At 33.6% G+C, this 27,537-nt stretch overlaps 1 protein-coding gene across 1 annotated transcript in view; it reads right to left on the bottom strand.

The window, feature by feature from the left end:
- Positions 1-27,537, bottom strand: part of LOC122792238 (calmodulin-lysine N-methyltransferase-like) — a 546,804-nt gene that overhangs the window by 249,885 nt on the left and 269,382 nt on the right. The window lies entirely within an intron of this gene.

Below are 27,537 nucleotides of genomic sequence, written 5' to 3' on the forward strand. Positions count from 1 at the left end.
CTTGTGGTACTCCACTTGTCACTGGTTTGAAGTCAGATTTGGAGTCTGCAACTTTTATAGTATGAGTTCTGTCAATGAGCCAGTTGGCAACCCACCTTGTGATGTAGGGATTTACACTTAGTTTAGTGAGTTTAGCTATAATTCCAGAATGGGGGATGGTGTCAGAAGCCTTGGCGAGGTCAAGATAGGCTGTGTGAACCACCTTACCCTTGTCTACGGCTTTGGTGACTGATTCAAAGAAGTCAATCAGGTTCAGAAGGCATGATCTGCTTTTCACAAACCCGAACTGGGTGGGGTCCAGAGTTTGGAGGTTACCAATGTCTTTGTTTATGAGTTCCATGATGATACGTTCCATGGCCATGCAGACCAGGCTCGTCAGGCTAATAGGGCAATAGTTCCCAGGATAAGTGGTGGCTCCCCCTTTGTGGAGTGGGATAACTGTTGCTGTGCACCATTCAGTGGGCACAAAGCCTGACGTGAGACTAGGATTGAACATGGTGCTTAGGTGGAGAGCCAGTTTGTTCTGAAGTTCATGTGAAATGCAGCCCGGGATGCTGTCTGGTCCCATCGATGCTATGTTTTTGGTTTTTGAGAGTGCAACTTTTACCTACATAAATGTGATTACAGGGACTCTGCATTCTTTCTCTATAGATATGGGCCCTTTAGGGGTGGGGGGAGGGGTAAAGTTAGCACTGAACCTATCTGCCAGGATGTAGGCAATATCAGTTGGTTCTGTAATTTTCATGCCATTGTGCTGTAACTCACAGCAGATCTGGGTGTTGTCATTGAGATTCTTGACATAGTTATAGAATGTTTTGTGGTTGCCCTTAGAATCAGTGGCGATTTTTATTTTCGTAGCTAGTTTTGGAAGATCTTATAAGGGATCTCAGCTTCTTACTGAGGCTTACCAGGGAGCTCCTCTCTGTAATTTGACAGTGTTAAAGTGTACAGCAACTGCTTAATCTATAGATTGCTCTAGGACATAGCCACAGTTGCTACTTGGTAAGGCATACAATACATTACTCAACTGTCTTACCCAGCAGTACTCATAGTCTGCCATCTTGAATGACTGTGATTCTTGAATGAACTGCAGTCATTCTATACGCAGTTGGTGCCGACAGATCTGGTGAGAGCTCCCTCGCATCACAGGTGTGGGACAAGGCATTATGTGTCATCAGGTCTGCCTGCCTTACACTGGACTTCGTTCTTTGCATGGATTCTTTCTGTCACACAATAAATATGTATGTGGGAGGGTTACTTTTTGCCAGTGGACTGTCTACTTAGCAACATACTGGCAGAGGAAGAGGATCATTGCAGTTGCGGCTGTTACACTAGAAGGAAATGTCTCTGAAACACCATATCTTATTCACTATTGCCATGGCTGCAAATGGTGCGTGTTTGGAGGGTGGACTCATTAACATAGGGGGGAACTGGATGAGATGATGAGATTCAATGGAGCAGGATCACACAAGGAATTTTGTTCTTTGGTATTACTGGGTTTTATAAACCCGTGAATGGCACATAAAGCCCTAAGCAATAGAGTGCATTCTTTATGAATCTGGCCCAAATGCTGTGTAAGTTTCAGCAACTTTCACCTTTTGCTTAATACAGATCTATCCATACATTCCCAACCCTTTTTTTCATATTGGAGGGGGGGGGGGGGGGTTGGGGTATCACTTCAACAGTAACAGTCACCAGCAGCCAAGGTTTTTACTGCTGGCTAGCCCTGCCAATGTAGTTCTTCCACACCACACACTCACATGCACACTCACAAATACGGCCAATTTAGAGTGTCTAATCCACCTACTGCATGTCTTTGAAATGTGTCAGGAAATAGCAGCACCCGCAGTAAATCCATGCTAAAACAGTGAGGACATGCAGACTCTGCACAGAATGCACTTCAGCCAAGAATCAAACTGGAGAACCTCCTGTTTTTAGGTGACAAAGCTATCTACTGTGATGCCCAAAGACCATTATTGACAACATTTATATCTTGACAACAAGAAAAGATAAATGAATACCACAGCAAGGAAAAAGGACAAATACATCAGAAAAAGAGGTAGATGATCACAATAAATGGATAGAAAGTAATTGTCAGGAGATGTTAATTTCTGCAGATGTAATAAAATGTAACAACATTGAGTAGCATTGCAAAGTTATTAGCATCATATTAAGTGCAGACAGTGTACTCAACAATAAGGAAAAACCCATAAAGAAATAAAACAAATGTGGAAAAGGGCAACAATGAAAGAACAGCAGGAAATGTAAAGAGATAAGATAGATATTTATTTATTTATTTATTTTTATTTTACATTTGGTTTCTGTGAAAGTCCAACTGGACACAAGTCCTTTTTCAGTGGAGGCCCGGGGAGAAAAGCTCCACATTTATGAAACAGTACATAGTGCAATAAAATGATGGCATATAATATGAAGAAGGATCCACATAAATTATACACAGGTGCTAATACATACATGTACGGAAAAAGTATCATGACACAAAAAGTGTGAGAACTATAGAACAATTCATACATATATGTCAGAGAGATGTAGAACAGCTTCAGTATATCACATGTCAGAGAATCAAACTAGAGGCATTCCACAAATCTTGTTTGTTTACACAAGGAGAGGTAGTGTGATCTGAACTATGGAAATGATGAGAGGGGAAGGAAAGCAAGAAAGCAAACAATTTACTGGCTAGCAAGTTTGCAGTAGAGTTGTGGAAAAAAGGGATGGCTAGTGTCTGAGCTTAAAGATATGGACTAACCAGGACTGGAAAAGAGGTGGATAGTGTATGAGGTTAAGGATATGAACTAGCCAGGACTGGCACAACAACAGAAACATGTATCAGCTAGGTGAGCTTTTAGTATTTTTTTTTAACTTTGCTAAGGAGGATGAAGTTGACATGTTGGTGGGCAGAGTATTCCAGTTTTTAACCATAACACTTGAGAAGAAGGATACACCAGCTGTATTACTGGCTTTAGTTACATCTAGGAGGAGTTTACTACTAGAGTGTAAAACCCTATTACTGGTGTAGGGATATAGTAGATTTTGTAGTGCTGGGGTTTTCTCAGGGTGATACAGAATTTTATAGGCTTGAGTAAATTGGTTGTAGGTGACAAGCTGAGGTAATTATAGCCATTTCAGCTGTTTAGGGCTTTGCAGTGATGTGACCTAGAAGGAGAATCTGTCGCAAACCTGGCAATTTTATTGTAACAGAAATCAAGTTTTGCTATGTCTGTCTTTCTAAGATTAATGAGAAGTGGAGAAAAATAGACCATGTCAAAGACCTTAGAAAGATCAAGAAAGATTGCAGACACAAATTCTCCATTGTTTCCATGGTTATCTACTGTATTTGTGAAAGACATTAGAGCGGTTGTGGTGCTACAAAAAGGCCAGAGGCTGTGTTGTGTATTTGACAAAACTTTTTGCATATTTAGATACTCCATGATTTGTGTATGTATACATCTCTCTAGTATTTTGCATAGCAAGAAAAAAAGATAATTGGTCAGTTCTCTCGCACTACCAACTTGGTCAGTTCTCTTGAATTACCTCCTTTGTGTGGTGGAATAATATGGGAAATTTTCCAGATATCAGGGACTACATTTTCAGATATAGAATTGTTAATAAGAATGGCTACAGGGTAGGCAAGTGCATCAGCAGCAATTCTCAGAAAATTGGCTGGTAGTTTAGCTGTGGCTAATGTTGTGGGCTTTAGGTTTTTAAGAAGTTTTTTTAATCATGTCCACCAAGACAGGTTGTAATGTAAAGCTGCTGTTGTTGGAGTAGACAGAGTAGATAGTAAGGTGCAATGTTTTCTTTCATAGAAATGGTTTTAGATAATTTGAGCTGAAGGTGAACAGTTTTTAAGGAAGGAGTACTTGGGTATTTGTAAAAAGGTATATAGCTGGAGTAGACAGGTTTGGAAGATAAAGGTAAGATGGGAGAAGTCAGATGGTAAGAAGATGTAAGAGGGATGTGATTTGTCCACCTACAAGTGTGGGAGTGGCTATGGTGTATAAGTCTAGATGTAATGGGGTGGGTGAGAATCGGGGTGGGGTAGGGGAGTGGAGTGAGCCCAGGTGAGCAGTCAGCAGCAGCAAAAACAGTCTCCTATGGAACTAAGCTCCAGGCCAGTGTCTAGAAGGTGAAACAATGCTGTGGCCCTATGCTTTCAACCTATTTTCATTAAACTGAAATGGATCTGTAAAAATGGAGATAGGGTGAACATCTGATAAGGGGTTAAAAAAGGAGGGGGAACTAAGTCTACAGTGACCAAATAGTGTGCACACCACTTCCCAAGTATATCTAGGGTTTCACTTACACAGTTCAGTGTAAAGCAGGAATAATACAGGAAATACACTGTATGCACTTTGCGGCTAGAAGGCTTGATGCACGTTGGTACTTGGTAAGAAGACAAGAGAGTTCCAGGCAATAGGTTCAGTGGGGGATATCACTCAATCTTTAAGGAATGGGAGACTGTAAAGAAAGAAATGAGAAATGTAGCTTAAAAGAGCTGGTTAGGTAGTGGTTTAAAGAGGCATCAACACACAACAGGTCACAATATCCCTGATGTGCACCACAACAAAATACACAATTATTAGCATGAAACATTCTACAGACCAAGAGCACATTTGTGACCTAATGAGCAGTAGACAGATATACAGTCACCGTATTCATATTTTAAGTGGATGAAATATATGTAACATTCATATTAGCACAGATGATTAAACAAAAGAACTGTTAACATGAACTAATCTGCAGTATTACATAAATGAGACCACACTATCTTCTAAGTAATTCAGGTATATAGTCAAGGATACAGCACAAAGTAAAGGTCTCTGAGTGTTTTAAAGCCAAATACTAATCTACAACAACTGCAGTACCACTTAAAAGACAACGCTCCTCTTATTATACATAAGTTCGACTATAGGGTTTCTGAAAGTTACAAAGCTATGCTAAACAAAACATTACAACATTATGCTAACTATAGTTATCGCCACTACTTTTAAAATGACTGTGCATCTCTTATTATATAGTAAGATGGTACACTCCATGAAAATCAGGATAATTAGCTACAGTACCAGATACAGTTTCTGAACAAACTTGTGACTAGAAAACTAAGCAATTAATCTACAGCTGCAGTGCTACCATACAAAATACAATAATTGTTTGTATTAGGCCCAGACAGAGAAGATAGTTCTGCTATATATTTAGACTAAAATAAGATTGCAAACATTGTACACTTTAAGACAGCTTACCTGGTGAGCACACTGATTCAGGATGCTGAAGCAACTATAGTCCTACAAGATAGGAATTAAAAATGGTGCCTTTAGGATAGGAGGAATTTGAAAACTCCATTCAAGCACTGTAGGAGGAGTGGGAAAGCTTCCACCAATCAGTGGAGTAAGAAACAGAGTGTAGAACCATGAGGCCAAGCAGTCAGCAACAGCAAAAACAGTCAAGTCACCTATGGAACTAAGCCCCAGGTCAGGTGCAAAGAAGTCGAAACAATGCTATGGCCCAGCAAACAGATGTATGCATAGTATAGTAAGAATGAGGAAACTGAAAAGAGAATGGAATAAAAAAATGGGTTCCTATTAAACAATCAAAGACGCATTCTTTCAAATGTGGCTTGATCGAACTTGAAAGCACTAAAAGGCAAATAGTGAAACGGCATATAAGTGAATTCTTTCCCTGGGAAAGAAATTGCTTGGCCGCTTTTTTACTTTGTCATTTTCATCACTGTAGTACGATCTCAGAGTTGGTATATTTAAGTAGGGGGGTGTGAGGGGCAAAGCCCCCCACTTTATGTAATGTTTTAATATTTTTTTTTTTTGTGGAACAGTGATTTTTTTCCCCTTGGAAAAAAATCACTCTTCTAAGCGTGCGAGATTGTAAGCTTTCACTTACATGGGTTTGATAAATCATCATTCACTTTTTTAAGCGTTCGAAGATTTAACATAGACCCTAAAAAAATACATCACAGCTAGAACTTAATTGGAACATAACCTCAATTTCAGTAAATAAAACATATATTCAAAAAAAGACATAAGTAGTCTGATATCAGCTATCATCCAGGACTATGAACTAAGTCAGAATAGTAGTTGGAATTGGGCTTCTAAGAATTAGAACAGCTTACAGGCTGAAAAGCAATGCAGATACAACCTGCAAATCAAAGAGTGGGAATGTGTCACAGCTAAAAATGGAATTTTGTCTAAAGAAATAATGAAAAGTTTAATACAAGAAACCACTACATATAATCTCATATTGGAGTTAATACATTATAGACACATGCACCACTTACGGTACAACTTGGAAACGCTAAAATATATGTAATAATGCAAAGAAGAAGATGGAAAAGAAGGAAAAAGAAAAGAGTATGAAAACAGGAAAAGGAATTTCAGAATGTTGAATCTAATAAATCAACAGAATTGAAAGGGTTAGAAGAATTAAATGTGGAATAGATATAGATACAAAAAGTGTGACAAAGTGAAGGAACAATGGAGAAACGTGAGATAAATCATAAGACTGGAATTAAGGAGATATAAATATTTAAGCAACGACAGCAAGACAGAGAAAAAGGTGAAAGGTAAGAGGAAATACACAGTGATGGTGGAAGCTGACAAGCAACAATAAAGTAAAGATAAAATTAAAGAGTACAGCTGCATCAAGCAATAGTGAATAATAATTGTAATAAGTTGACAATAAAAACATTTGAAAGAATGGATGAAAATTAGTTTGCCCATACTAAGGCCCGAAAAGTATTAAATACACCTTGTGATTAAGATGGAGTAAAAGCAAAGATATTTTTTCTTCAAAAATTTGCTAAAACCAGTAATGAGCAATATAATAAGCAATCTGGATACAGAAAGTGTACAAAGAAGCAAAGATGCTAGTTTAAATTTGTTATAACACTCTACTTTAGTTTACATCTAAAACTTTAAAATTAGGCAAATACATACAGGGAAATAAGAAATCATTCTGACACTATGTTGAAAAAGTAATTTTATGTATAAGAATGACTTTTAGATAAATAATGACTGCAACAAATAAAGGAATAATCTTGGTTTGAAAGCAAATGAAAGCAAAATTTTGAGATATATGGAAGAAGATGGTACTTATAACAGAAACGCAGCAAAAGATGACAGATAATTAACTATGGCAAGACAGGAAAAAAGCTAATATTAGAAATGAATCAATGAGAGATAAAGAGGATGGAGAAGCAGAGGATTTAGTGGTTCTAATGACCATGTATAATGAACTAAGAATGTAATGTAAAACACCATGGAAACTTAAAAGTAATTTGACATTTCTGATGGAGATGATTACACAAATTTAGTATGAGTTAATGCCATCTCATGAACAGACAATCGCCTACTGCAAACCCCTGACCCAGGGACTCTGGCATCTTGAATCTCACATCAGCTGCTGCTCAAACTCAAACCTGATTATATGCTTGTTTGAGGTGCTATAGCTGTGCAAAGAGAGTGGGGCTGCAGTACCTTGTTAAACATGTCACTGAGTTTAAGGAAGTTAAGTGCCACAGCCATGGGGAGGGAATGGGAGGAGCAGTCATTGCAGCATAGCAATTCAGGCAGTCATCAGAAGGGTGATTCATGTTTAGAGAGTGGATGGGAAGTTTTAGGGTAAAGGAGAAGAAGGAAAGTTACAGCTAAGGAGGAATCAGTGACTTTAGGTTTATGGAGCAGGACGTTAGTTTTAGGTTTAGAGAATGACTGAGGTATTTAGGTATAGAGTTGGGAGTTGTGTTTAAGGTTTAGGAAGTGATAATAAGAGACTTTAAGGTTATGGAGGGGAAAGTGAGTTTTAGGTTTAAGAAGTAATTATTGAATTTACTCAGTTCAGTAGGGTCAGTGGCAGGAGCACTAGGTAATTATGTAGGATCAGGCTGATGGGAGTTAGGGCACTTGCTGTTTAGACCAAGTGTGTTGCAAGTCACTATTACATGTGCATTTACAGTAGACCCAACAGACAGACCATATGACACTAACCATATTAATACATGGTGTGTTTCTTTTTTTCGATAGTGACATTACAGGTAATATTAGGAATTTTGATGAGATAGGGCATTATATAGTACATGGCCTAAAACAAGTCAGACATGTTTACAATTAAGCAAAGACCATGATAGCAGGAATATCTTAATGATTTCTTGCAATGCAGCATGATTAGTAACATACAAAAGGTATTGATATAATCAATCTGCAGGAATATTGGTTTATGGAAGATGATGATGTCAGATTTCCAGATTTTGTTAGCTATAAAGTCTCCATTAAGAAATATAAAATATTTTGGAAGACCAGTAGGTTGGCTCATAACAATGGTCAAAATAGTCTCAAAGTTGAACAGATGAAACAAACATTAAAATCTGATATTACAGTTAACACCCAGGTATTTAAATTGCTATGTCAACCCCAAAAAGAAATCGTATCATTAGGCAACAAACACATACAGAAACCATGACATGCAAGCTCAATCAAGCAAGTTGTAGAATGCAAAGGGGTTGTTCAAAATGTGATAACTATGAGAAATGCCAGAGCAGGTCACTATCACAATTACTTTAATTATATACAAAATAAATGAATTCGATAATCAGATGATAATAGGTCATGCACTATGGAAAAGAGTTGCAAATATGATCTAACAATAAATAATGGTTAAATGGGAAGTGAAAGCACCAAATTAACATACTGTTTCAATTTTAGAGGTTCTGCTGTGAATTACTGCATTATAGGTAAACTAAAGATATTACTGAATGATATACAGTGGAAAAAGAAGCAGAGAGTGATCACTTTCTTATCAGATGAATAAATAAATAAATAAAGGCACTGAGAGAAAACAGAAATGTCAGAGTTTAGAATAAAGATTGTTCTCACTACTGGATAAAGGATTTTTAATTTACTGGAAGAAACTGAGTCATTTGTTCAGGACAAACTATACTGTTCCACATACTGACTCCAGGAACAGGAACTGCAAAGTGATCACAGCTTTTAAAAATGAAAATACAGTTTCGCTCCAGTTAGGCAACACTGTGATCAATTTTATACTGCAAGTTCAAAATGTTTCTTCACTTCAGGAATTTGTTGTGCATTGACATTGAAGTAATGCTTCTAGATACAATTTCTTTAGTTCATTTTCCACTTTTAATTAAGAGTTCTACAGGTTTTACTTAGGAAGATGAGAGAAAAAAATATTTTGATGCTCAAAGGTAAGTTAATGTTCAGTTAAATACTTTTATACTAACCACTACAGTCTGTTTTCTATTTAATGTTTTTATATTATAGTTTTACTTTGGGATAGAGTAGGTTCATATTTTTTATTATTACATTTTATTAAAAATAGTCTACCCATGTTATTCATTAAAAAACAACACAAAAGATGTGAAAAAACTTGTAAAAATTTAAATAAAAATCTGTCAGAAATAGACTTCACCTTTTATTATAAAACCACATTACAAATGGAACATATCAAGGGATTAATTGCTTTCATCCTGTAGAGCAGGACTTCTTCAGAATCAAATCACGTCAATCAAAAATACCTTTTATATCACTGATAATTGAAACATTAAAGTGAATAACATTTCTTAAAGGACCATCATAAAATATCGCGATAAGTAAATGCACTTTACATAAATTAAACCAATAAATAAGCATGACAAAACAAAACTAAAACAATTACAGCCTACAATAGTCATACTAATCCACCTATGACTATTTAAGAGAGGCTCTAATATTTAAAATGGGCTGTATGGAAATGAGTTCATTTAAACCTGGAAACTTTAAAGCATGCAACCTAAGCTGCCATTTCATTTCTTTCTCCTCTAGATTCAGATTAATAGACCCTCCTCTAAAATTGGTTACTACTTGTTCCAAAATACCAAACTTATAATTAGTGAAAGGTGGACAAACAGTGGAATGCTTGTATAGGGCATTATTGTAATTCTCCTTCAATATCTGATACTGATGCTCATAAATTCTTTTTCTAAGAGCCCTTTCGGTTTTACCTATATAGTAAGCAGGACAGCCCATGCATTTAGCAAGATATATAACTGCTTTAGAGTGGCAGGTGCCCCTAATGAACTTTATAGTAGATTTAATTTCATTGTCTAGGGACAATACATCTCCTTCAAATATGTAGGAACACTGGTTGCAAGAACCACACAAACATATCATATATACGATTCCCTTTGGAAGGTACATTGTGCATAGTATTCTTGAATTTGGCGTTAAAATTCTGGGCTGTCTTGAAAATAAATAATGGCTTAGACCCTATAACACTAAACATTTCTGGTTAATCATTTGATTACTGACTCATAGGATTTTCCTGGAAGGCTTAAAAATGACATTTGGAACAAAGAGTACATATTTTTAACCACAGATGTAGTAGATCTCTACATGTCTATACCCAGGGACAAGGGCATGGAACATTTTCATGGCAGTTTAGTTAGATGTTACCATTTTACACATGACAAACTCAGTTTGATTTTAGAACTGATGTCATTAGTGTTAGACTACAATTACATCTGTTTTGAGGGGAAGTATTACAAACAGATTAAAGTGGTAGTTATGGGTGCCTCATGTTCCCCCATTTATGCCAATTTAGTACTGTACGATTGGGAATGTAATCATATTTTTAATTCTAGGATTTAACAATATGTTAACCTATATGTCAGGTACCAAGATGACATTTTTATTCTGTGGAAGGGACAAGAAAAAGAGATTATTAAGTTTCTTGAATATCTTAATAAGTCTTCTAAATTTTTTTATTAATTAAGTTTAATAATCAATATATCACATCAATTTTATATAGAAATTGCATTAACATGAAAGATTAACAATAAAAATATTAACAATAAAACAAATAACATAGCAACTATTTAAAAGGTATCTCGAAGTCAAAATTAAAACAAATCAGATGTCTAAGAGCTATTAAATTTATATATGAGTAAATGTCCATTTGTTTAATAAAATTTCAAGTTTCATCCATAAAGTTAATGAAGTAGTTATTCTAGTGGTTTTCCCTTTAATTGTTAGTATTTCCATCTGGCATGTTTTGATTGTAATATTGTAGTATTCTTTTATAGTTGGTGTGGTTGTGCTTTTCCAATTTTTTGCTACAACTTTTTTTGCTATTGTAAGTAAAGTCCAAAGAAGTAAATAGTCTACTCTTTTACCATTGGATACTGGTATATTGAACAAAATTAATGATTTGCTTAGACTGAAGTTATCAGTAAATACAGCCTGTAAGAAAATGTTAACATCACTCCAAAAAGGTTTAATTACATCACAATTATAAACCATATGTTGCCAATTCACTACAACATCTAATTTGCATCTCCAGCAACTAGTTTTTTAATAAATCATCTGTATTTTATGAAGAGTGATGAATGCTTTGTTTAGAAATCTCCAAGAAAATAATTTCCATCTCAAAGATGTTGAGGTTAGTAAAGAAGTAAGAAAAACATTTTCTCACTATCACTTGGATGATAATCATTGATAGTTATGAAATAATCTCAATATTTCGCATTAATATGTTCTGTTTTAGTTTTGACTATTTTGTAAATTCTAGATAGGAATCCTTTTTCTAGGAGGTCTTTATACATTGATAATATCAAATATTCAATAAAGTTAGGAATCGCTTTTTTAATTGTTTAATTGTTGAATGCATTAATGATATTCACCTTTCTATAGCAAATCTACAATTTTGCATATCAAGCTACATTTCAGTGTCTAAATTAAATTTCCTTAAAATGTAGTCTAACGGATTGATTTTTTCTTTGTCCATAATTTGAAACCAAAAAGTTAATTGCTTTTCTTTAAATTTGTTCATCGAGAATGTATTAAATGTAATAATGTTATTTTATGTATATTCTATAGGAAAAAATTAAAATTATCCATGCCGCATATTCAGGTATCCTTAACACAAGATTTTTGAAGCTAGAGATTGTTATTGTAATATATGTTGAGTTTGTTAATGTTTTTTGATGTGCAATAATATGATCCTTTAGTAGACAGAGGAAACTATTGTATATTTTATTGTAGCTATTAAATGTTAATTGTTTTCACTTTAATATTAAATATTCTTGAATATCTTTCCATTTAGCTGAGTAATTATAATTCATCCATAACGTAATTGTTTTAATGATAGTTGATATACAATATGACTCTATATCTGGCAGAAGTATTCTTCCACAGTACCAACCATGTTGATGAAATTTAAGTGCAATTCTCGGTCTGTTAGGATACCAGAGAAATTTCAGTATTAGTGAATTAAATTATTTTATATATATTGCTTAGGGATGGGGTAGAGCTAATGATTGTATTAAGTATAATATTGTAGGTAATATTGTCATTTTTATGATCATAGGTTGGTACTAGGCTATTGGCCCTAGGGCCTATACAAGCCTAGCCATAAGAATTCCCTGGATATTTCTTCCCTGGACCCCCTGGTCTAGCAGGGTGACTGACATGATCTCCATGGTGAATTTACTATCTCCCAACCAATCGTCAAGGATTGTTTTGAAGAGAGCCAAGGAGGCACTCTGCTTGACATGTATGGGCAGTCTATTCCAGAGTATAGGGAGTCTTTGGGTCAGGAACCTGTCCCTGTTCCACTGAAAATATGAATTTATTCCATTTTGACATAAGACTTTTAATTTACACTGACTATATCATTCAAGTTCTTACATAATTTTATACTTAGATATTTTAATTTGCCATCCTTAACTAAACGTTTAGAGAATTCCTCTGTGATATTATTAATGTTGGAATTGCTGCATAAATTGTTTGTCTTATCTTCATTAAATTTTAACCCATATACAGACTGAAAATTTTTAATGATTTTAAAAAGAATACTAAGAGAATTTGTGTAATCCTTTAGTGTTAATAATATATCATCTGCAAGTAGTAATTTCGAGTTTAGACTATGTCCAAATTGAATTCCTTTAATTTCTGAATTTTCTCTTATATAATTTGCAAAAGGTTCCATAATTAAAGTGAATAATAAATAGTGGTGACAAGGTAGATCCTTGCTTTGTACCTTTAGAAATAGGTATTGATTGTGATATGTATGAACCTATTTTTATATAACCTAGTGATTTATCATATACGTTTTTAATGAAATGCTGAAAATCTGGTGGAAAATTACATTCTTGTAAAACCAATAGAAGATAATCCCAATTAACTCTGTGAAAAGCACAATTTATGTCCAAGCTTACTAATGTCAATTGTTCATTCATATTATTAGCATAATCAATTATAGTTAATATTCTTTTGATGTTGTCTTACGTATTTCTATTCTTTACAAAGCCTCTTAGGTCATAAATAAATAAATAAAAATGTTGAAATATATTCACAATGATGGACATGAATAATTTGTAATCAACATTTAACAAGGATGTTAGCCTATAAGAGATACATTCTGGTGGATTTTTGTCTGATTTCAATATTGGAGATATGAGTGTGTATTTCCAAGTGGATGGAGTTATATTTAAATCTTTTACTGATTGAAAGGTATAAAGTAAGATATTTACTACCTTTTTTGGCAAAATTATAAAGCTCTGATATTATGCTATCATTACTAGGTGCTTTATAGGCTTTCAATCTTGATATTTGGTTGGTAAGCTCGTTCATGGTTATACATTTATTTTCAAATGTTGTTCTGTTAATTTGTTTTTTTGTGTATTTGTTAATAAATTCTTTCATGACTTCTATTAGGTCTATACTAGGATTATCTTCATTGATTTTTTTTAAATGCTTTATGAACTCATTGAGTATGCCCTCTATCACTGACATTTTTCTTTTTCTCTGAACTATATATTTCTTTTATATGACTTTTTATCATTTTAGTTCTAGAGGCTACTTTACATAATGATTTTGGATTTGTAGAATAATGTATTAATTCTATTTTTACATGTCAATTTTGACTTTATGATTTAGTATTTTTAGACATTTGCTTTGTAATTCATTAATATTTTTCTAGTTTATTGTTATTAATTTGAGAATCTTTCTTTAGGTTATCAATTTTTCTTGTAATTCTTTTAAATCTTTATTCTCATTGTTTAGTTTTTATTAAATACCAATTAGTAATTTTTCCATATAAACATGTTTTGAGAGTATCCCATATGTAAGCTTCAGAAATTTCAGGCATAATATTAAATTCTAAATAAGTGTTAATCTCTTTAGTAAAAAAATTCTAAAATCTTTCAAATTAATTAGGTTCATAATAAGGTCAAATGTTATGGCATTATGATCCGATATAGGACACAAAATTAATTTTACTTTATCTTATTTTGAGACTAAATCATTTGAGACAAAAATTCTATCAACTGTAGATTGGGTACCATATCTATTTGAAAGATGAGCAAAACGAAGAGAGTCCATAATCAAAAGATAATTAGTGTCTTTAATATTTAGTATATTGATAAAATTTAGCAATGACTTAGCGGTATGTATATATATATATATATATATATATATATATATATATATATATATATATATATGTATGTATGTATATTCTTCTTTTTCCCTTCATATTAGAGTCCTTTTCCCATAATGTACAATTGAAATCTCCAGCAATAATAAGACTTTCTTTTACATGTTGTAGAATCAAATCTAAATGAGTCTTGGCAGTTTTAACTCCTAACGTTGGAATCTAATATATGTTTATTAGAGAAAAAAATATTCCTATTAACTAAAATATTAACTAAATAAAACATTCCTTTATAGTCATTGTAAGCACTTAGAATTTGTAGTTGAGGTGATGAATTCTTCCATAATATAGCTACTCCTCTTCTTTTTTGATTAAAATGAGAACTGGCTATCATTGTGTGTTGTTTATTATTCATTCTAGTAATATCTGTTCCTATTAAATGAGCTTCTTGGACACATACAACTTGTGGAGAAAATACTTATAAGTATTTGTAAAACTAGCTCTCTCTCTTACAACCATTTAGTCCATTAATATTGATTGATAAATAGTTAAAACTTGTCACCTAATAAGGATTGTATTTTTCCTATGAATGATGCTCTGTATTGTATTTTTACGGATAGCATATATACCACTAGTATTTTTTTTTTTTGTTTTTTGGCAATATCATAATAAAGAGTGATTTTTTAACAACAAACTTTTATGTTTTAAATGTAGATACCAAAAAAGGGAAAATGTAAAAATATATAAAATGAAATAGAATTCTAACAACCCTACCCCGCATGGAGTTAACAACTCCAGACTTAGACAGATATTCCATCTAAGTCTCAGACCCTATCAAAAGGAACAGAATTATTTCAGCTTGACCGTTCTATTTTTCTGATTAGAATTTAGATGTTGATGAGAATAAAATTATGATTATTTAAAGTTCTATTTAAATAACTCTAATTGTTAACTCAAGGTTGTAATAAATCAATATATATCTTATATTTGTCATAAACTATACTATAACTAGATAATCTAATATCATTCTACATATTTATCAAAGTATAAGCAAGATTAATATTTTACAATGTCATGTTAAGTTGAAACATTTCAAAATATATGTGTGCACATTAACTTTTTGTTATTAATCAACTATAAACATATTATTAGTAGTATTTTCATAACTATTTAACAATAAATATGCAAAAAACGTTCTTAATTTATGCTAAATTTCAATCTCTTTCTAACTCTTCTAACTAATGTAAGTTAGGATATCAGTTTAGAGACAGATTTCACAAGAGTGATCACAAATAGTTTGCTAAAAGTACAAAACTACTTAAGTCTACTAGATTCTATACAAATATGAGAAATATAGGTAAAATTTCAAACAGTGTCTAGTCATGTTATAAGACGTATGTTGTGATGTCTTCATAAAACTTGAAATAGAATATACAGTTTCAACCTTAATATACATAAGTAAATTATTCAACAGTGTCATCAGTCTTCAATGTTACTTGTGTATTTAGACCTTATGAGAGAGGACTGTTGCCTTTAGAAATATATGCATTTTCTCTTGTATGAAACTATCCCTTTTCATATGAAATGAATTAAGTTTCCATAGTAGTAAATGATGTTAAATCTTATGAGATCAGTTTTCTAATATTCTAGTGTGTTTTGTCTATCTTTTACTCTATATTTAGTTTTTCCTCATGTATATTTATGTGATAGACCCTAATAACAATTCTTTAGGTTAACAATAACTTTGAAGTTTTGCCAACCCAGTATTGTGGCTATGATCTATCATGTGATAGTATATGTTATAGATGTTAAATACACAAACATAAAAGGATATTTTAAGGATGAACAATAATGTTTTCCCAATACAGGTATATTCACTACTGGTGAGCAGCCTGAATCATATTTTATCTAAAGCATATATTGTCCAATTTAAGTTAAAACCTGATATAATTAAGGCAATAAATGGATATAATGTAATTATTTATCCAACTACTATTGTAAAATTACAAGATTGAGAATCATAATGTTGATGAAAAAAATAACTTAAATGCTCAAATATATTTTCTAAATAGCTAAAAGTATGAGATTATAAAGTATGTCAGTGTCCAATGTTACTAATATTTACTTCCAAGATATCACTATCTTTTATGTAGTACAAACCAAAACTCTCTGTAAATATGCAAAGATACATTAAAAATACCTACATATCTAAAGGACTCATGTTATGTTTGAGTATATGGATTATCCCTGTATATGAAGTTGGAATAACTTACAAGTCATCATGTTGACACAAAATAAAAGCTGTAAATTGCTTCTTTTCTGGTAACCAATTGGTGCTAGTACAATTTTCATTTGTTGCTATATGTTTGATATAATTTGCTAGGCATTTGCATAACATAGAATTAAAACAATTTAATTTCCAAAATGATCTTTGTACACAATATTCTTAGAGAGCAGTTAATTCCTCAAGACTCACTAATTATTTACAAATGCTGATACAAATAAGTCATCAATTTTGACCTATAGGTGGATTGCAAGACAAGTGTGTTCTATTTGATCACTACAAGAATAAACAATTCATGTCACTGTAACAGGGCTATCAGTTGGAACTGTATTTTGCTTTAGTTAATGCCAATAGCTTAAGATATGTTTCACAATCCTTATATTCACTATTCTGAGTCACTTATCTATTGGAAACCTGATTCACCAATGGAGTTCTAGTAAGGAAGACGGATGTTGACAATCCAAAGTCTTCTAATCATGATCATTACAAGGGTATTAAAGCTTGAAAAACAAATATTTTTAGTACATAACTAACTCGTCATATTTCCTGTTGTAAACAATTCAAATTCATTACAAAAAAAAAAAAACATTTTTACATTAAAATAGTCATACTTTTCGACTGCTCAGTCTCAACCAACATAGGAGAGACAGAAAAAGCATTGTGTCTTAAACAGGAAAATTCATGCATGTGACTCGTATTCCAGTTTTTAAACAACAATATTACAATTAATACTAATTACATTAAATACTGCCTTTAGCCATGATCTGTACTATATCATAGTGTCTAGGTTAGTGTTCAGGCTTTTGCAATAGCAGGAAATTGCCATTAGACCAATAGACTATCATCTGTTCCAGAAATTGATGTTTTGCATTCTTGCAAAGATACTTGAGTTGAGTAAAGTGAGGTGCTTTATATTCAGCATTTGTGTTTTAGCATAGTGTTTAAGATGCTTATCTAACACATATCTGAAACAGGTTTGATTATCACCTTTAAAAGATATACTGGTTACAATGACCCAAAGTGCATCTAGCCTAGTACTAATTTATAATCGTCATACCAGGTAATTCTATTTTGTCTTAAGTTTCTCTCTACATTAGGTAGCTCAGCTTTATGCTATTTATTCAATTACATCTTTTATAAACTTCAGTCAATCCATTTTTTGCATCTCAGAAATACCGTCAGAACTAACATTTATCTAAGTTAGAAGATATGACAGTGACCATATTTATTTATTTATTTAATTTATTTTACATTTGTTTACTGGGAAGGTCCAGCTGGGCAATTGCCCATTATGGAGGCCCGGGGAGAAATGCTCCATGTCATACAATGCTAATTACAAAATCAACACAACAGGTTAATATAGTAGAAATGTTCCATGTCATACAATGCTAATTACAAACTCAACACAAAATCAACACAACTGGTTAATACAGGCTAATATACTTTGGTATACAGACTGACATATGCTTAAGTAGCAATTCAGAGAAAATTATTCATTGAAAAATCAACGATTTAAAAAAAAGTAAGTGAATATGAGTTATATCAATAGGTGTATTTGCTGTGATAACAGTAGTTGTAAAGCACACAAGTAGCATACACTATATGCTACATACTGAGAGAGTGTACGCTATTTTTTTTGTGGTGGTACAGTGTTTGATGTTAGTTTAGAGAGTGACCATGTTAGGTTATACAAGGGTAAAGAAAGTGAGACTGGAGTTTAGGAGAGGTTTATCCTGGGGGAATGCAGGGGCAGAGCCAGGATTTTGATAGGTGAGTTTTCAGTAGTGATTTGAATTGTTTTGGTGAGGAACTTGAGATAAGAGTAGTGGGTAGGGTGTTCCATAGCTTAGCAGTATAGTTGGAGAAAAGGCCTTCACTAGCTGAGTTCCTTGCTCTAGTAACTTGTAGCAAGTATTTGTTATCAAAGCAGAGGGGTCTAGGAGCAGAGTATGCCTGAATTAGATGACTGAGGGGTGGAGTTTTGGTTGGGTGGTGTAGAATTTGGTGGGCTAGGCTTAGCTGGTTAAAGTGTAGGAGATGTGGGAGTTCAAGCCAGTCGAGCTGTTATAGGGATTGGCAGTGATGTGATCTGTATGGTGATTTGGTGGCGAATTTCGATATTTTGTTATAGCAAGCTTCTAATTTGTTGTCTGATTTATGTAGGTTGATGAGGATGGGGGATGCATATAGGAGTGTAGATAGCAGATGTGTTCTGGCTATGGTGATTCTTGTAGAAGGTGTTAATGTCATACATAGCAGTGCTGTTTGTGCATATGCCTCTATAAACTGGTTATAAAGGAGACAAACTATGCTCATAAAAGTTTACTTATTAGTCATCTTGTTTAACTTCTCCAATCCACCCAAGATTTATTATTGAGGATTATTTATTTCCTTTATTTATTACATTGCTTAGTCATATTTTAAAACTAGTAAGTGTGTAAGGGTTTACTATATATATTAAGGAACCAATCCCAATTCAGGTAGGAAGAAACAGTAAGTGGTGAAATGTAGAGCTTGAGCAGTAACATAAAGCTTCACTACCCTATGTCTTTCAATGCTCGAGCCACTCAACTACTTCTAAATTGATGCCACAGTCACTTAAGTTATCTCTGCCCAACACACACTTCTCTGATGTCATGACAAATCTATTCCTGCTTGGTATCCATAGCACAGAAAGCATGACACCTAACTATGTCTCAATCCACTGAAATCAAGCCAGAGTTCTCTGCCACACTACTCACATCTGCCCAATGGCTTCTCAATCCCTTATTCAGTATCTGCTAATCACAACTGCTCCCACTCCCTCCCGTGTCTCACCTCACTGCTAGAACAGTGTCAACTAGTCCCAAGAATTAAATAAATACATTTCTTACTTTCATAGGACCACATCTGAGATCCCCAGACCTGACAAGTACAACTATACCAAATGAAAAACCAATGCATTAGCCGGGATGCCCACCAGTCACTTCAGAACCTCTCCAGATAAGTCCAATGGCTACAAGCTTCCCATTAACAACTACCAATCTCTATAAAGCTATGTCAAACCCAGAGCTGTTGGACATGCTACACCTAAAAATATCCTAATCCCTCCGAGCTACGCACTCTAGGGACCTAAACATTGTCACCACAATAAACAGGACATGCTGCAGAGATAGATTCCTGTCCCAGAGACTTCCCATACTCTGGAACAGGCTACCCATCTATGTCAAGGAAAGTTCTTCATTAGCACTCTTCAAGAAAAATCTTGATGAGTGGATGGGAAAAGGAAATACACCCGGAGATCACGTCTATGTCTCTGCTCAACAGTGGCACAGGAAAATAAGTTTCTTGGGTGGAGTAAGCCAGGGAACCTTGTTGGCTAGGCTTACGTAGGCCCTTGGGCCAATAGCCTAGTACCTACCTATGAACTTATAAGTTATTTTCCCTAACAATCCTTTCAATAGTTTGACCATGTATTCACAAGCACTAAATCACACCAGATGAATACTTTTTTCCCAGAAATTCCTTCAGCAGTCTGACAATGTATGCACAAGTACTAATTGACACCAAGGAAATCATTTTCCCCAGTGATCCCATTAGTAGTTTAACCATGTATACAAAAGCATTAAAAATGACACCAAATAAATAATTTTCCCATGTGATCCCTTCAGTACTTTAACCATGTATGCACAAGCACTAAATAACACCAATTTCCACAGTGATCCCTTCAGTAGTTTGACCATGTATGCACAAGCACTAAAATTTACCCCAAGGTATTATTTTTCTCAATGATCATGTTTCCACTGCTGCTTCAATGATCTTTCATTTACAAATTAAAGCTTTACAGTATTCACTAAAGCTACTATATAATGCCATTTATATGAATAAAACAAAAACATTTCTTATAGTGAACTAAACTTTTGCCTTATTTTCATTTTGTATGACTTTTCCAAGTCCACAGTCCCCTAATTAATTTGCCCCATAAGGTAATATGGTGCTTACATACGTAGTTTTAGGGTCCTCTACTCATTTTGCATATAAATGAGGCCATTTTACATCTATCTCTATGAATCATAATAAGATGCCAAAGTTTAAGGTACCTTATCCTAGTAGTAACTCTCCCCTAATGCTTATGCCTTAATTATGTTACACTTTTGCCATAAGGAGGTGTGTTTACCAAAATGCCTCCACGCTTCTGCAGTCAGCATCAATGAACTCTGCTAATCTTATTTGCATAAGGACATAATGCCACTCTTCTCAGATTACTGCTACAAACATGCAAAATTCAGGACTGTGACGACTACCCTAAAGCTCGGTGATCTCATGTGATTATATGTGCACTGGTCTGCTTGCTAATATTACTTAAAAAGGGGGGCATTAATACAACACCAAGAAAGAATTGTCACTAAAGATCAAATTTAGAGAATGCGATTAAAGTTCTTGTAAATTTTGGGGCTCACAGGCATGTAATTCTGAAATACACATATGTCTTAGCAAATGCTTTTTCTTCAAAGTTCATGAACCTGGTTTTACAAACGTTTATGGTATGCACTGTAGCAGGTAAACGTAAAACCATCTAAAGCATGAGCTTACACTTTCTATTTTGTGTTGCTTCACCTTTACCAGTGTGACATGCTGGCTACAATCGAAGTTTTGTTGGTATGATAAGAAGATAACTCGAGTGACATCAAAACAAGTTTTCAGTTGTCTTTTTAAGAGTGCTTTGGAAGAAAATGGGCCCTACACTTAGCGTCTGCTAAAGAATGTAATGCAAAAAGCAATAGCAAAGAAATATGTTGGCTCAAGTTGATGCCATTCCCAGACAAAGTGGTTCATCATACTTGATGTTACATGTAAAGCAGCTTATTGCAATGGATCTGTGGAACTGTGAGTACTGCCAATGTGAAATGTATCTCAAAGCCACAGATGTTTTATATTTCCAGCTGAACAGCTGGCAAGTCCATATAAACAAAATGACTCACTGGCAGACAATGCAGAAATCTGCAAGATATGAAAAAATGACATTACTTCTGCTTCACTGCACAACAGAATCTAGTATATTTAATAGATTCTGAGTACTCACATTAATGCCATTAGGCTGTCTAGCAGCACAAGTCTCCTAATAGTAGACAAGTATTTTTAGGCCCTATCTATTCATGCAGAGCATATTTAGTTCTGCATGTTTTAGCATCTCAGTATATCACATCATCTTGTCTCATAACCCTGGGATTCCTGAGTAGGGCATCTGTCCCATCTAAGAGATTGTTTTCCTTTTGCCCAAAGCAGCTCTTGAACTCTTAAGGAGTTAATTTAATTTGTTAACAGTTAACCCTCTAAAAGGTAAATACTCCAAGACAGCATATTGCTGACAGCCAATTCTAATCTGATAGTCACTATCAGTCCTATAGATGATGCTGGTTAACCCACATCCAGATTGATTTAAAGTGATGGTGAAGCATTAGTGAATAATCAGCAATAACTGGCATGACCATCAGGCCCAGTGATAAATACCTATAATATTAACTGAACTTGTTTAAAAAATGTGTGTGTGTGTGTGTGTGTGTGTGTGTGTGTGTGTGTGTGTGTGTGTGTATATATATATATATATATATATATATATATATATATATATATATATATATATATACGCACATATATGCATACCTATGTATGGTTATGAAAAAAACACATAAAATCTAGCTTCACCACATGGATCTATATCATAGCTTTATTCTGGCACCTTGGCTTATCGCCTTCTCAGGAATAATTCACTGGTACAAACTGATCCAATTTTATAAACAATAAAAAGTGCCCATCCATCAATTACACAATCAATCTATAAACCAATTAAAACACAAATAACTATTGTTAAACCTCTTTATAGCACCCTACTTTAATCATTCTGCATTCAATACATAAATTGCCTCTCAAATTCCCACATATAAATGATGCCATAAGTTGGGGCATGTAGAGCCCCCATTGCTGTCCCTCGTTTTTGTAAAAAGATCAATATGTAAGAGGGTAAACAATTTAAATGGATGGAAGATCAGTGGTAGGAATTACAGAGCCAGGGAACCCTTTAATTGTAACTCCCTAGGGATTGTTTATATTATTGGGTGTGGATGCTAAAATATTAGATGGTATATTGGACAAACCAAGAGAAAAGTGAAGGTTAGAATAACGGAACATTTGGGTGATATTAGGTGACAAAATGCAAATAGTCCAGTAGCTAACCATTTTATTTCTGCACATGGGGGATCAGGGAACACTTTGTTTTTTAGTGTACTGGCCCGATCAATTCTGGATAGAGGGGGTAGTTTTATAGAGGAACTTAACAGATTACAATGCAGGATGATTATTAATTATAGGACACTTTATCCTAGGGGAATGAATTTGTACAGCAATTTAACTTTATAAAGTTTATATATTTTGACAGACTTTGCATGATAAATATATACTGACTTGTGTGATAAAGAATAAAACTGAAAGAAAAATATGTTTTTTATAGTAAGATGCTATATGGCTATATGTGTGTTAATTGGTTTATAGACTGATTGTTTAATTGATGGATGAGGCACTTTTTTGTGTATAAATTGTATCAGTTTGTACCAATGAATTATTCCTGATAAGGCAATAAGCCAAGGTACCAGAATAAAACTATGATATTGATCAATGTGGTGAAGCTAGATTATACATGTTTTTTTTCTAATTTGATTTCTGTTTGGTGTTTGGACTATGTATGGTTATGCATGATATTGTTGTGTATAATATATATATATATATATATATATATATGTATATATATATATATATATATATATATATATTGGTTGAGTTTGTCTTGTGTCTCTAATGGTGAGGCAGTGACACTGTGACTAGTGAGTGCATGCAAGTGTGTCTGTGTGTGTACAGTGTGTGTGTGTGTGTGTGTGTGTGTGTGTGTGTGTGTGTGTGTGTGTGTGTGTGTGTGTGTGCGTATGTGTGTGTGTATGTGTATTGTGCTTACCTACAAAAATAAGGAAAAATCTTTATCTACAACTTTTGAATGTTAATTCAAAACTTTCATATTTTTTTCTAAATATTTAAAATGTTTGAAATATCACTTTTAAGGGAAGATAACTATAGATGTAGTTCTAACATTATAACCACAAAGTGCATTTAAGATTTCAATGTGTATAATACTTGAACCTCTGAGAAAAACAACATGTTTAAGTATATCATGAATGAAGTTTAATGGAGGTTTGGAGGCTAACAGTTTTTCATCTAGATTTTATATTTATTTATTACTCCTAGATATTCATGACTAAATCTCGGGAAATGTCTTGATATTTCCTAGTTAAATCTTCTGGGGCAGGAAAAGTAGGTGATCTCTATACACTGCGTTTACAACAAGGTTTTAATCTCAAAGCCAAGGGAACAATAGTACTTACAATTCCTGTGCGTCAATTTACAATTCTAGGAACTGTTTTTCATTTCTTTTTTTTTTTCTCTGTGTAAACTTTAAAAAAATTTAAGATCACCACGTTATGGACAAGTAGATATGGTGTCAGTTTTGATGTTATAGTAACAAAGTATAGTTAAAGTGTAATGTCACACTTTCTATAACAAATGTCAATAACCAACCCTTAATGATGATAATAATCTTCTTACCCTATATACCACATCAAATTTTACAGGCCTGATGCAAAGTCTGTTATTTTTGCGGTTAACTTCATTCATAAGTACAATGCCCCTTGAAAATGAAACTGCCTAACATGACATCATGAAAGACTGTACCCACAACACTTCACTTCCAACATTAGCATATAAGCTAACACTTTTCATGCTAAATGCATCAACAAAGGAGTCATATATCCTAGTAAGACAAGTTGTAAACTATTTCTCACAAGTGGAACACTTATCTCTGAAAATTTAACATATTGGATGCTCTCTTACTGAAACCATTATATAAATAAGTAGCTGATGTTCTAAAGAAGTGTGGTGCACATGCATGTAAAATTATTGTCAATATCTGACTTGAAATCATTTTGTGGGAATGGTCATAAAGTAAAAATCAGTCAACAGTGAAACTAAAACATCAAAAATATACAAAATAATCAAAAAGTCACATAGAAAAATCCAACAAATATCCCACAGGGTACCTTCTCCTTGAAAAGAACCAGACAACAGACAGAATAAGGTTATAAGCACTTTCGTTCCCTTTATTCACACTTAAGAAAAATGGAACTTCATCAGATGCAAAAACCTTACCCAATTCCCTCCTTTTTTTATATACAGTTCAATTACCACACATTGCCACAAAAGAATAAATCCAATAACAGGGAAATATATCTGCAACATGAAAGGAGTAGTGTATGTGGCCCTGTGTCAGTCATGCTGTGCATATTATGTAGGAAAAATGGAAAATAAATTAAAAAGCAGAATTTATCAGCATGTATATGCAATAAAGAGACAGGACCAATGCCCTGTTTTAGCTTTGGCACAAGATGTAAGGATTTTAAAAAGTTTTTTTTTGCGTGCTGGAAAAGGTAGGTAGCCAGGAGAGAAGAGGTAATTGGCCCTGCTTTCTGGAGTACAGGGAAACATATTGGCAAGTTTTGCTGATTGCCACTATTTTCCCTGGAATCAATGATAGAATTTCTTTAAGAAGCTTACTACACTTAAAGGCAGAAGAGATTAGGTAGAAATGTTATACATGGTTTAACATGGAAATACTAAATATGTATATTTTTAAGGAAAGTAATATCCTCAATAAGAGAAACAATTTTACAAGAGGGTAGATTAGGAAAATATGATTTTTTAACAATTGGGAAAACAAACAAACAAGGTATATAAAAATGCTTTTTATAGAAAAACACTTTTAAACAATGAAGAAAGTATAGATATATATATATATATATATATATATATATATATATATATATATATATATATATATGTGTGTGTGTGTTTTTTAAATATGAGGGCATACTGAAATTTAATGAATTAATTGATTATTAATGCGTGCTGATTGGTGTAAACTGTTTAATTGAACTGTATATAAAAAGGGGGGGACTGGGTAAGGTTTTTGTATCTGATGAACTTCCGTTTATCTTGAGTGTGAATAAAGGGAACAAAAACACCTATAACCTTATTCTGCCTGGTGTCTGGTTCTTTTCAAGGAGAAGGTACCCTGTGGCATATTTGTTGCATCAAAATATACAATAATCTTTGTTTTGTTTCAAACTGCTTGTAGCTTTAGCAACAGGAGTATATCCAAAAATGAAATTAACTATAAAACGCTTATGTATTAGCATGTAGCAATAAAAATAAAGTTAATTTGGTATGAAAAACAGTTCTAAGTGCATATATTATATCTACTGGATGTCTGCAGATACTGATGAAAAGAAAATAATTCTTTCTTATTACATAACATGGGACTACAATAATAATAAAGTAATTATTTGGTAAAATACAAATAATTAAAATAAGAGTGAAAGGATAAATAAATGGATCTAAATAAATTGAAATATGTAGTTGCACTTTGTTCTTATTATTTGTTTTGAGTGTGAATCACATACATATGATAGAGCAATGAAGTTCCAAACTCTTTGCCTGATCACAGCTATTTCAATTACTTAATGGTAGTATAGCTAGCCAAGTACTCTTGGGAAAGGGCCGACAATGAGTATGAGTCCAAGACGAAGCACTCACTTTTTTAGTAATGTGGTCTTTGCTTTTGGAATGTGCTCCCAAAAACTTTCTAATTATAAAGCTGTGCTCTTGTTCAGGGAGTATGTGGTTGTATTCTCTCCTTTCCCATTGTTGTCTTATTACTTCTACTCTGTATTAGGGGAAGAAGGTGCTCTGGTGCTTAATTCTGTTTGTGCTACACACTGAGCCTTGGATATGGGAGAAAGAAATCTGGAGTGCAGTTTAATTACTTAGTAAAAATAAATAATTAAAATCTAAATAAATATAAAAATGCAGTTGTTCTTCCTTTGTTCTCATTGGTCAGTATATAGGACGAAAATATGAAGCTTCAGAATACTGGGCAGTTCTCCCATGGTGGACTTAATGGTAGAGTAAAACAAGTAAAGATATCCAATGTCAAGAAACCTTTTATTCACAAAAAAGCAAAGCTTTGCTTTTTTGTGAATAAAAGGTTTCTTGACGTTGGATATCTTTACTTGTTTGACTACGTGACTTTCCAGTTATTATAGCAAGAACTTTGGTTTGTTTCTTAATGGAAGAGTAGACAGACCTGTGCTATGGATGGTCTGGATTTTAATCCTAGTTAAAGCACACAAATTTTCTAACTAATATAGCATTTTATATGTGTGTGTGTGTGTGTGTGTGTGTGTGTGTGTGTGTGTGTGTGTGTGTGTGTGTGTGTGTATTATTTAGTTATCACAGTACTGTAATACCTAAATATTTTATCACATAAGCATAAGGAATCACAAGCTCCCCCGGCAGCCAAAGCAGATTCATTCCCACTTGGCACAGCACACATGCAGCACCAGTAGATGCAGATTAAGAGAAATAATCTAAGACCACTTTTAAAGTTCATAACTGGACAGCAGTTTTCTTGACTTATCCCTGATAAATCTATGATACCAACATGGCGTTCAAAGTAAACCCATGAATTGTGACATAAAAATGAATCAGAATTTCTAAGCTTTACAAAAGGGGACTGCTTAGCTATACATAATGTTTCTTCAAAGATAAAATGGAGAGACCTGTCTAAAGAATTAGTTGTGAGAAAAAAGAATGGGCATAGGCTACAATATACTAAATGACTACGCAGGACACATAGAATGGGCATAGGCTACAATATACTA

This window comes from Protopterus annectens, chromosome 1.part0 (genome assembly GCF_019279795.1).
Source record: "Protopterus annectens isolate FY-2018-M chromosome 1.part0, PAN1.0, whole genome shotgun sequence".
NCBI classification, from domain to species: Eukaryota; Metazoa; Chordata; order Ceratodontiformes; family Protopteridae; genus Protopterus; species Protopterus annectens.